Here is a 12,985-nt window from a genome sequence, read left to right as displayed (position 1 = left end):
CCGAGTAGCTAAGTGTTTGCTCCAATCATTTTCAACTAACCTTTGTCTAGCTAAAGGGGGCTGATGTGGCCCCGCCAATCAGGTTCGTGGGACACTCGATAACCCATAACCGTAATTGCGACTGTTTTTCAATATGCAAATATTGTACTCGCTGAATGAAATATCTGATCGCAGTGGGCGGTTTTGTCAGCTCTCATCAATTAGTTCTGTTCCAATGTGCGGTTTGATTTGTACTTGCCCAGCTGTAATAAACAGCTTTACTTCTTGCCTGATGTACGCTTCTTTTTAGGTTACTTCTGGCAAATACTGATTACATGCTCGTAGAGGACACTTCATACACATATATGGTGTCGCTGACTGCCAACCTGGACAGTATTTTCTGGGAGGCGAGTAAAGATCTCTCCCTTATCCACATCGTGGATCATATTAACTCCTGGGACTTCCATTTGCTGAAATGGGAAAACAGTAACACTGTATCCATGGCAGCAGAACAGGGAATGCATGACAATGATTGCTTGGTATCGAAAACCATGGTCAGCATGGGGAGATTTGATTTCATGAGTCGCATTTCATAATTGTAACTTTTGAAAGCATGTGAACTTCATGGCCCAGCACTGTATGTTTACCAGATTTCCTCGATACCTGTACCGAACAAGGACATTTATCAAAACCCTCACAGGTGACCTTAGGAGAATGAAAAAAGTATCCCTTGACCTCTTAGTGCTGAAGAAGAGTATGCTCGTCCTATTTGCACAGACATGCATAATAGCCCAGCAGTTAGGACATGGGGGCTCTTTACAAGTTTGCTGGTATAATGGCGGTAATACTAGTCCGGCAGTGTTCCCGTGCCGGCATGGTGACCGGCAGAAGTACTGCCACATTATTACCAGGTGCGCGTACCACCACACCGGTAATGGTAATACCGCCGGAACGGTATTAGTGGCATCAAGGGCCGGTATTACAAGCGATTTTGGCTGGTAATACCGTTTCCACCACCAAATGTGCTGGTATTACCTTCGCTGGAAATAGCATCACCACCGGAATGGGAAGCCCAACAGCAACCATCTTGAAAAACTCAATCTACCCCAAATCACCCATTTCCAGCCAGCATCCAGTCCCCAACGCTGTGGCAACAGCAAAGCACAGCAGAAGATCACCAGCTCTGCAAGCCAAAAATCACAGAGGCAGAGCTAACTACATTGGCAGGTGCAGTGGTGGAGCATGGCGATGCACTATTTGGCAGCAGGCACAGGAAAACCAGTGGGCAGCAAAAGTCTGCCATATGGGCAGAAATCATGGCAAGGGTGACGGCAGTGGGGACTGTACCCCATACTGTATGGGATTGCCAGAAGCGCTTGGGATGATCTAAAGCAAATGTATGCGCCAACTTGCATAGATGTACAGAATGGGCCAGGGAAATGGTTCAACACATGGCAGTCACAGCAAATGGCCAGTGAGCACACAATTATGCCATGGGATGCAGGTGAACATACAAATGCACAAGCACGAAACATGCCTGCGACACATGAGAAGCACCCATAAGTGCTAAGATAGCCCATGTCAGAAAGTGATGCCCCACCCCGCCGCGACACTGCCCCCCCGCCCCCACCTTGGCAGGCCAACAGGCAATGGGCACATGTATGCACCATGTACACCTTCAGCAGGCACTACCACCACCTAGAAGTAGGAGCACTCATTGAGCAATACCACCCAAGCCATCGACATGAAATGTACATCGCTAGGAGACACACAATGTCGCACGAGTGTAATGCGAGCCCACAGGCCTGTCTGCTAGATGACTAACAGCATTTCATTTCATTCCCAACAGGTACACAGTCCACAGACAGTGAAGTGCCCAGAACCTCAACTGCAGGCACGTCATCTGCCCCCATCCCTGCACAGGCCAAACCACTCACCAGCGGTAGAATACAGCAGGACAGGTCTGCAGCACCACCAACACCCCCACCACCATCCTGGAAACACCTGCAAGACATCAGGGGGACACAATCTCTCCATGGAAGTGCTCAGTGGCCCTCCACCAGCCATGAAGTTGACAGCAGTCACTGCAGCTTCCAGTGCCATGCCACAGCCACCACCTGTAGTGGCACATGCCAATGAAGTCCCAGCAGTGGGCGACAGACCTCAGGGGACCAGCACACCCTCATCCCCATGGAGTGGAGTGTAGCAAATGGCACCTCGTGTCAGGGCCCATGACCCTACCACGGATGAGGAGGAATATGACCACATGGCTGATACCACACCATGCGTAAGCCCGGAGCCACCACAAAACCCACCAGCACTGTCTCTGGCCAACATGTCTGCAATACGTGTGAGGCTGGATGGCATTGAGAGGCAGCCATACATATGCTTCTGGGCCAGCAGCTGCATGAAATGCAGACCATGCGGGACATCCTGCAGGGGTATACCCACAGGATTGCCTGATCACTCGGCCATACCACTGTAGCATGGTCACAATGGGACAGAAAGTGCGGGAGCACGCAGATGCATCCTAGGCCTCTGCTGAGTCTCTCAACCAGACCATCCAGTTAACAATGCAGTACATACGGGTGCAGGGGTCTGAGCCATTACCTCTGTGACGCCCACAGAGGGCTCCCTACCCAGCACCCCAAGGAGCCACTCACTGCGCCACCTCACTGCCAAGGAACAGGAGAAGGGCTCCAAGCCCAAGAGGGGCAGGAAAGGACAGTTGTACGCTGTCAGGTGTTTTGAGGGCGTTCTCTTGAAGGTCGTTACACATTGCAAGTTGCAAGATAAAATGATATTCACTTGAAGCAATGCTCTGACATTCCTATTATGTGCAAGTGTTTAATTTGAACGCAACAAACAAAAATATACAAAAAGGTGCTGGGGGAGTGAATTTGGTAACTTCATCAGAAGAAGTTCTCAATAATTTCCTGGTGAGCCTGGACTCCACACGCTCAGTGCATGCATGCATAGCACCCGCAGCCACCACATCATTCTCCTCAGGGGGTGGCAGGAGTATGTTGCACCGGATGCAGATGGAGGCCTGGTGTATTAGAGATTGTCCCAATCCCTAGTCTGGTCTGTGTTGAGGCAATGTGACTAGTCCCTGCCAAGTGATAGGCACAAAGAAGAGGGACCCTGAGATTTTGTGTTCCACCACCAGGCCCATTATCCACGGTCCTAGGGAGGGCCCCCTGAGATTCCCTCCTTGCAGTCCATAGAGTGAAGCAGGGGGCTTCTTCACAGAACTGAGGAATAAATAAGCATCCTTCCGTTTTAAGTTTAAAAAAAAAGCGTGGGGGTGTTCACAGAAGTAATATAGGCAAAAGGATTTGGCTCAGTATTTTAGACCCTCTGAGGGGAAGAAAACGCATACATGTATGTATACGTGCAAGGAAGTGGAAAGTCAGGAATAAAATACAAGTGAATTGTTCAGGTTTTGTCAGCACTCCAAGTGAAACCCTGGTGCCACCAATACAATTTTTAGGAGAAAAATGGATGTGAATGATAGATGCTTGTGACTTCGGTCGTGTTTCGTAAAGAAATGGCACAGGCTACATTTTTGTTTCTCATTTCCATTTGTTCTCTTTGCCTTAATAAATGTCAAGCTGTCTATTTTATTTTTTTCCTTAGGTTTTGGAGTTAGGATTGGTCTGAGACAAAGAAATACGACCCATCGCTATGAATTTGTAGTATTTGTGATAGCAAATTGTGCATTTTAAAGTACATTGCCATTAAGCCCATTACATTTGCACGGTTGAACTAAGTCATCAAACTGGCCAACATTAGCTCACAAAAGCGACAAGGTGGTCAGACATGGTGGGTATTGCTGTAATGCCCTATGGGCCACCCAAGCCTATTTGGTGCTCTCGCCAGATACATCAAGGATTGTCTGGGCATGCAGTATATTGATATCTTGCAGGCATTGTGACGTGTATGGCAACTATACAATTAATGTCTGAGTAACCGTGTTTTCTATTAGGACTTGTACACTTTTTTTTTAAACTCTTTAACATTTTTTAGTAACACCCCAGAACTCCAATTTCCCCCCTCCCCTGCCTCCCTCCCCCTCTTCCCCTAACAGTCAAGCTTTAATATTGACAACAACAGCAAAACCCCAACCCCAACTCCCCCCCCCTTCTCCCTCTTCTCAGAGTTCGGTCCGATCCAACAGGCTTCATTCTCTCTGGCGGTCACCGCCAGCATCCTTTCCTGGTCTATAAATCCTGTAGGTGTTGAGATCACCATCAATTCCTCGAGCTGTATCCGCCACCTCCATCTCTACCACTCTCCCGTTCATGCTCACCCCTACTGGTTCACGAGGGTCGTAGATCATTGTCCCTTGACAAGTCACTTAACTGCTGGGTCCAAGAGATCGTTATCACCTCCCCCTCCGGGACCATTCCCTGCAGAGCCGTCAGTTCCGCCGACCCCCACCTCTGCACATCTTTCCGCCATTGACCCATCGACGGGCCTTGTGGACATTTCCACGCTATCGCCATTCGGCGCTTCGCCAACACCAGTAAAAAAAAACAATCGGCCCATCCTGTTCCGTACCTTGCATCTTTTCCCCCCTGGGAGTTTCCCCCACAAGCAAACTTCTGGAGTCAGTTCCCATCCAGTCCCCAATAGCGCATTCACTCCCCGGAGCACCCATCCCAATACTCTACTATTAGATCACATTCCCATATCATATGTCAAAACCCTGCTTGTGTCTTACCGCATATAGGACATTCATCCGACCCCTCCCTGTTTATTACCAGATACGTCATTGGGGTTACATAAGGAATTGTACACTTTGTATGGACCCATTACTTCTTAGCTAAGTTGCTAAAAGGGCGAGTAACATGTTCCATGAAGAATTCTTTACTTAATGGCATATTGGCAGCATGTCTCAGCAGGATTGAAATACTTTTCTTTTATTGAGACAGTGCCTAGACTTCTCAAAAGTGTTGCTATGCTTGTGATAGCATTGTACTGACATGTGTTGGCAATTTCAACAGAGACCCAATGAATGAACTGAAGGAGAACAATGATTGATCTCCTTCCTCCTCTTCATTAGCAAGTATGATGAACACTGGCAGGCAATCTGAGATACTTGTATTGCTTTACTTTATCTTATTGTGTTTTAGGTTATATGAACTTTTCACAACAAAAAACATTACTACAATAATTTAGGAAAAGGGGGTTCCTGGCTACCTTGCAATTTTTGATTTTCGGAAAAATGTGATTTTCCACGCTCCTTGCGGTTTTCAACGAGTGCAGATTTATTTATATATATTCGGTATGGACTCATGGTCCAAGTGGTGGTCAGCCGAAACGTGTTTCGACCTCGTGCGTCTTTATCAAGGCTATGGTATGGTTGGGTCTTGCCCCAGTGGGGTCTTGGCGATGGTTCATACAGGTCCGGTATGTACGCAGCCCTGGTCCTGGTGGGCCTTCTATACGGAGTGCTGGAGTGGTTGCTCCTTCAGTGTTGCAGAAACACGTGTCGTTTGACCAAGAGTCCATACCGAATATATAAATAAATCTAATTTTTCCGAAAATCTAAAATTGCAAGGCAGCCGGGAACCCCCTTTTCCTAACCATACAAGGAGGTGTGGGCTTCACCCCAACACAAACCTGTGACGTTGCAGTAATTCCTGTAACAGGACCTAATAGGTAGAGCCCAGCGCAGGAGTGTTCCAACTCTAGGACCCAGTCTCTTTTTTTGCTAAAATAATTTAACACACATTTTATTATGATCACACAATTCATCCGTTTGTTTTTTTTTTAGCAGCAGAAATCCTTTAAAATCTATAGCAGCTTTTGGATTCTCAACCAAACTGAATAAAGTGCAATGGGCCGGGATTGATTAGATTTACACAGCTCATCCAGAACGAGTCACTCTTGATGTTATCGTAATCATTATACGAATTTTCCGAGCACAGACATATACAATCGGCTCTTTACAGCATTCCGTTAAAAGATGTTGGGCCGTTTCCTGTTTCCCGTCTAATTTGCACATACAGCACATTTTATTTTCTCTGGCTATCCCCAATTCAGACCCTGTGCATGCCAATACAGGAAGCTTATTAATTCTCAGCTGTAGATTGAATCTCTGCAAACCAGGCAAAGGGCATAACAGTAGGTATTTCTGGGGAACTCTATAAATGTGCACCACTTCTTACAGCTTTTTAATTCGGCTAGGTGTATTCGACCCATCCCATTTTCTAGTTTGGACACAAAGCTTTTTTGCAACACATGATAGTTGCAGCCCCAGGTTGGCTTCCAGTCTATGGCGACAAAAGTGTGATGCACCAAACTCACAAATGCATCCTCAGACTTGCGACCGTATTTCTCTCCCAGTAAAGCAAGTAGAGGGCATACAGGATTAGACCTCGCCTTTATGTATAGGCTGACAGCGACATTTGACAGCCATAGAGGTGAGGGAAAGTAAGCCGAGTTCCAGACTTATAGGTTTGATGGGCACACTAGGTCCCAAATGATTACCGTTAGCCAGAACCTGCCCTCCATGATCTTTAACCAGGAACGGTCACGCATACACAACGCATGTAGATCATATAATAAACTTGCACAGAAGCATTGTTTACATAACGTCAGGGTACCTTGAAGGCTAAAACCAGCATACTCTTTAGAACAGCTCGTAATCGTGGCAATGTGGTGCAGAGACTTTCTCCTCTTGTCCATAATGCATTCCCAGTAGTCACTCTTGACATTAAACTGTATACCCTAATATTTATAGCCACAAACTTGTTCAATGTACTTGTTCATGCACACTAATCTTGCAACAATAATTGTTTTGTGAGAATATACTAACAGTTTGGTCTTGCCATAAGTTATGGCCAGGCCATTCTCCTCAGCATATCTCTGTAGCTCCTTTCTACTTCTTTCCAGGCCCAATAATGTACGGTCACATATTGGAATGCCATTGGCGTATGAAATGCATGTGACCTTCACTCCGTTTACTTTGAGTGGGCAATACTGCCCTCGCCAGCCTAGCAGATAGATCTACAAATTGGAAGTGCAGGATGGTGATGCGCTTTACACCCGTATTAAAGTGAGATACATATCAATCACAGAATTGTGAGAAGAAATTATGATTAAATTCCAATTGCGAACAGTCGACACGTGTTTCGACACGCTAGTCGTTTTCAAGGCTGAGTAATTAGACAACAGAATAAACATTACAGAAAACAGTGTGCACATTAGATGTGATGTCACATTACAATAATAATTATGAAAAGACATATGTAGCCATGTAAAGAAAAACAATTCCATTGATAAATAATGCAAGCAGTAAAGGTGCAATTAAATGGTCAAGTACAGAGTAAAAGTCAAAACCATACCACATTTCAGGATGAAGGCAGGGACAACAATAAGTTCAATGTTGATTCATATGAAAAGAAAATTGCATCGAGAAAAATGATATGACACTGGTTTGTAATAATTCCAAAGAGGATTAAGCCCTCCTCAGTGCAGAACTAGAATTGATTATAGTGAATTGGTTTACTACTCATATTTAAACCCTCAATGGCAGAAAGAATTTTACAATTAAGGTGTTGCAAGCGGGCCAGAAGATCCGAACACCAGGGTTCACCAACAACGCTCTTGACAGCGGACACCTTGTGAAAATAAAGAAAGTCTAGCCGAGTGTAGCATGCAACCCACCCATAGGTTATAGCATGCACTAATGATTTAATAGTGGGACTCCAGCTTACTGTGGTGTGAAGAGAATTATCAAATACACGGACACTGATTGAATATCTCGCAAGATGGTAATGGAATATCATCAAACCAATAAAAATCAAACGCTAATGCCCTATGCGGAAAAAGAAAATTGGTTCTCATAGACAGACCCATTGTTAATCGGTAAAAATTCCAGAAAGGATGAAAAGAACATTGTGCAATCATACCTGAGCGTGAATGAGTAGAAGTGGAAATCACAGCATGACGATGGTGCTGGTAGCACAACCGCCTAATTAGCAAATGTGCTTAAGTTGCAAAAAAGAGTATATAGCCTGTAAAGGAATTCACAGGATAAGGATAACCCACATGTAAAAAGCTACAGTAATGTACTGCCAATTACAGTAGATGGGGGGCTATATAGGCTACAGAATTATTTTACAGTTTTCAGCACATATTACTCACCCGTATAATTGGGCAAAACGAATGTATCAGGGAAAATCCCAAGGCGGAATCAGGCAGAAGCAGCGCGGCTCAAAACAGCGTGGTATTCATCTGCGGACGTCACGGAGTGACATATAGCGGCGTGATGACATCATACACAACGGCGTATGACATCAGAGTAAATAGTAACGGTCATTAGAAATCGCGGAAAAATTAAAATACACAGGTGCTATAATAGTGAAGCCAATAGTTGAAAAATTATGGAAGTTGGTTCCAGTTATTAACCAGAATTAATGTATTAGCAGTAAGCACAGTTCAAATGCCAAAACATGGGCATTAACAAATAGTCCAATTTGCAGATTTATTCTAATGTGTTCAGTCAATGTTGCCAAATACAAATTAAGATACCAATGACACATATACATGTTATTGGAGAGAAATGGTAAACACTGGGAATTATAAGCCAGAACCAAATATGGTTCCAAGAAAAACTAGTTGAGGCAGGTTATAACAATAGCGAATCATATTGGTAGAGTGCCCCCAAAGAAACCGACTAGTTTGTTGGTGGACAGAGGCGCAGGATGAATCGGCCCGCAGGAAAGCAAAGTAAATCAAATATTATAAAAACACGTTCATCTCATTATCCGTGTTCAGACCTCTGGTGGTACATCGCAAGAAACAGATTCATTTGGCCTCCATTTGACTGAGTTTTAGTTGAAAATCGCCTCCTCTTTTCCCCTTTTGGACTTTCATAAGCCCAATAAATCGAAGATCAGCCTTATTATCAAGCTGATGCTCCAGTTGCCAATGCAGAGCTAATGGAGATTTAGGTTTGCACATTTTGAGACTTGCAAGGTGTTCTCTTATCCTAACTCTTAATTGGCGAATGGTACTGCCAATATATAGCTTGCCGCAGACACAAATTATGGCATATACCACAAAACTACTTTGACAATTGATGAAATCTCGAATGATAGTTCGAGTGCCAAAGTTGTCAATAAATGATTTACACTTCTCATGAGCCCATGGACATTGATTACAGTTACCGCATTTGTAAAAACCCACTGGTTTCTGCAACCATTCGGTCTCAGAAGCCGAGACTTTGTTTTGAAAATAGGATGGGCTCACTTTCTGTTTTCTAGTGGGCGCTCAAGTGAAGGTAAACTTGGGTTTTACAGACAAAAAGGATTCAATGTCTTTGTCAAGTCCCAAGATGTGCCAATGTTTTCGAACCAATCTATATAACAACGATGAGCCATTAGAATACTGGGTAATAAGAGAGATATTGAGGAGGATCCTTCAATTCAGTTTGATCAACCAAGAGATCAGATTGCTTGGTATTTAGAAATTTGGCACACGCTTTGGGTATCCTCGATTCAGAAATCTTTGGTTAAGAGTACATTCCCTGTTATAGTCGCTAGGGCGGCTACAATTACGTCTCACCCTATGGAATTCTCCAGCCGGTATATTATCAATGGTAGAATGTTGATGATTACAACCATCTTCAATGAAAATGTGTAAATCCAGAAAATCAATTTCATTGGAATTAGAATTGCCTGTTAAGCTAATGCCAAATTTATTGGTATTAATGTACTTCAAAAATCTCGAAAAGGATTCCTGTGAACCCCTCCAAACAATGAAAATGTCATTGATAAAGCGTGGCCATACAATTAGATTGGAATTAAACATTTGTTGATTGAGAATAGGAGTCTCTTCATAGTAGGACATGAAGAGATTAGCTAGGGATCGCGCAAACTTGGCTCCCATAGATACTCCTTTTAATTGCGAAAAGTACTGGTCATTAAAGATGCAGACATTCGATAATACAAATTTCAAGAATTCTTTCAACATTTCAACACGGTGGATGAATGAAGCAGAGTGGTTACGAAAAGTATATTCAATCGTTTGTACTGCAAGATTATGGTCTATACTGGTGTAAAGTGATACCACATCGATGGTTGCTAACAAATAATCAGATTCCCAAGAAATCGTCTTCAAAAATTGAAGTACACGAGTACTGTCTGGAATAAATGAACTCATTTTTACAACAAAAGGTTTAAGAGCCTCATCAAGATATTTGGACAACCCTTCAGTGGCAGGGCTTGTGTATTTTTGGTAAGAATTAAAGGGTAGTATAGTCGGTTCAGTTATTAAAAGGAATCTTTTTTCGTCGTCTGTCAGGTATCCTTTGGTATACCATCTGTCAATTAACATCGTAAGATTCGCCACCACACGTTTGGTGGGATTGGATCTTAAGGGCTTATAGCAACCTGGAGTGTTGAGATGTGTTAGACCCATTGTTATGTAGTCTTCTACATTAAGGATCACAATATTCCCCCCTTGTCTGCCTCTTTGATGACAATACTATCCTCGTCAGCAAGATCTTGTAAGGCTTGTAGTTCATTATCAGAGAGATTAGATCTCTTATTCACTTTTTTGTGCTTGTCCAAATAGGAATGAATATCATTTATCAATGCCGCGTGAAAAGTCTCAATGACATTGTCTGCTGTGAATTGGGGAGTAAATTTGGATCTACCTTTTAATTCAAGATGTTGTGTATTTATTTCTAAATCAGATCTAGATCAGCCAGGTAGATGTTAAATACTAGAGGTGCAAACACGCAGCACTGCTTAACTCCTATATTTGTAGGGACAGGCTGCGTGAAGGCGCCCCCACCATCCAGCCTCAACTGTGCCATAGTCTGAGAATACAGGCCACTTACCATGGTCTGGACACCCCTAGGCCGCCAACTTTTGTCACAGTTTGCCATGTACAACTGAGTCGAATGCAGCACTGAAGTCCACCATCACCTTGAAGAAATATGGGCTGCCCTTGAACTTAGCCTGCATTATAAGCTGGTCTAGCAATCGTGTATTGCTTTAGTAGATATCCTGCCATACTAGTCTCCACCCCACATAACGGACAAGTGACTGACACTTCCCCAGCCTTTGAAAGGGTTCAGACTATTTTCTAAACTCCTTATTTGCAGAAAAGGGAGACCTTTCATATGCTTATAGCACTGAGGCAGAGCAAGGCTCGAGTTAGGAACCTTTCTTTGCATGTTAACACCACTTTCAAGGCCCTTTTTAGGTGCCAGCCCAATGTGAAACATACCTCAGTCAATTAATGTGCATGCTGAAGAGATTTAGGTTTAACCTTCAGGTTCCAATCCTGATGAGAAAGCTTGATGTGTTTATATATCTGATACAAACATATGTTTTTAAAATACAGGTCATGGCTTTCAATTCCAGCTGAGTTGGCCTAACCTTCCATTTGTCAACTGACCTACTATACTACAGCAGAGCCCTCACTTCTAAGTGGAGCTGCTATGCATTTAATTGAGCAGAGGACTTCTATACTTTTAGGCGCCAGTTAACTGTTGTTGCCTTTAAATAGAAATGACATCACCCAAATATATCACCCTCAACTTACATGTGTTTTCTCTTGAAGGTGCTAGTAGCTTTAGAGACCCTGAGAGCATCATTTTGGGGCAAATAGTTATGTCCATTTTAGTCACTATTGAAGGCGTGTACAAAGTCTGAAAGGTCTGAATTATGCCAACTGATTTCAAGATACTGCTAATGGTACAACTAATCTGCCCATGGCAACATTTTGCAATGCTCAAGAGGAAGGTTTTAATGAGGGCAGGGGGAGGGGGGCACAGACGGCTTTATGTTCGCCCAATGAATCTAAAGTATATTTCAGTTAGCAGGGAATGTAAAATGAACATTATCACATGTTTGCAAATACACTTGGGGGAACTCCCTCGCAAATAGGAAGAGTTAACACATCACACTATACTTACTTCAAGCAACACATAATTATGTTTGCATCAACATAAATTTGCATTCACTCCATACCAGCTAAAGCAACGTCACCACCTACAATCAAACCCAATAAAACTACAGTTGCACAGCGCACCTTTCAGTGTTTGGGTCGAGTTGACACACAGTTAAGTAAGTACCTGGGGCAGCGCGATGAATCACCAGTAGACGAACCACAGGAGGGCGCCCTTCTCATAGGGTTGATGGGTGAGGGGCAGTTAACCTCAAGGAACATGGGGCGTGGGCGTACGGGGCACTGAACGGCTTGTGTAAAGTACAGTAAAGGGCGTAATCGTTCAAGAAATTTAATTTAGCAGAAACCGCCCGAGGAGCATCCGCTCCTAGGGCAACAAGGAGGGGGGCATCGAGGCTGACAACAAGGTGGAGGACACGGTGGTGGGGGGCAACAAGGGCGTATGGTGGGAATGCAGCAGGGGGGAGGGCAGCGAGGGGGGATGCATGTGGGGAGAGGGGCGGGGCAGCAGCGAGGGCCACAAGACGAAGAATGGCAGCAAGACATTGTGAATTTAAAAGGTGGCGTGTGCGCACGTCCCGCGGTGGTCAGTGCAGACAGGTGTGAGAGCCGAAAGGGGCAGTATGGCTTCTTGGAGCAACGGCCACTTGTCAGAGGGAGGGGGCTATAAGAACTATCTAAGAGAAAGATAAGGGGCTGGGGCCGCGCATGGTGGGGCTACGGCAGGGTGGGAGAGAGTGACTGGGTTTAGCCTGATTACTCAGCTGTGCTGTGCATGACGCGCGCGAAAGAAACAGGGTGTGTCTGTGAGGTAACAATGGCTCGCTTGAAGCTGAGGTCACCAAGCGGCCCTTTACCGCCACCATCGACCAGTCAGTCACCCACCTTTAGTCAGGGTGAAAGCAAAAGTTTAATTATAGGGCGGTGTGAGCTACCGCTGGGGCCCCTTACCAGATTTCGTGCTCGCTAAGAGTTCATGAAAAGTTGATGAGCCACAGCAAGTGTCACACATTTGCCCTTAGGTTGCTTGAAACACTCACAAGGGAAATTGTGACCGAAAATACATAGGTTT

The 12,985-nt window shown here is 44.4% G+C and overlaps 1 long non-coding RNA gene across 1 annotated transcript in view; it reads right to left on the bottom strand.

Annotated features, from left to right (window-relative positions):
- Positions 1-12,674, bottom strand: part of LOC138472285 (uncharacterized) — a 52,818-nt gene extending 40,144 nt beyond the window's left edge. The window contains exon 1 of the long non-coding RNA XR_011268579.1: positions 12,080-12,674. This is a non-coding gene — a long non-coding RNA (uncharacterized lncRNA). The remainder of the gene's footprint in view (positions 1-12,079) is intronic.
- Between the last annotated feature and the right edge of the window lie 311 nt (positions 12,675-12,985).

Source organism: Ambystoma mexicanum, chromosome 8 (assembly GCF_040938575.1).
Source record: "Ambystoma mexicanum isolate Mex_15411 chromosome 8, UKY_AmexF1_1, whole genome shotgun sequence".
NCBI lineage: Eukaryota > Metazoa > Chordata > Amphibia > Caudata > Ambystomatidae > Ambystoma > Ambystoma mexicanum.
The sequence above is the reverse complement of the archived record's forward strand: the minus strand, read 5'-3'. Positions and strand labels throughout refer to the sequence as shown.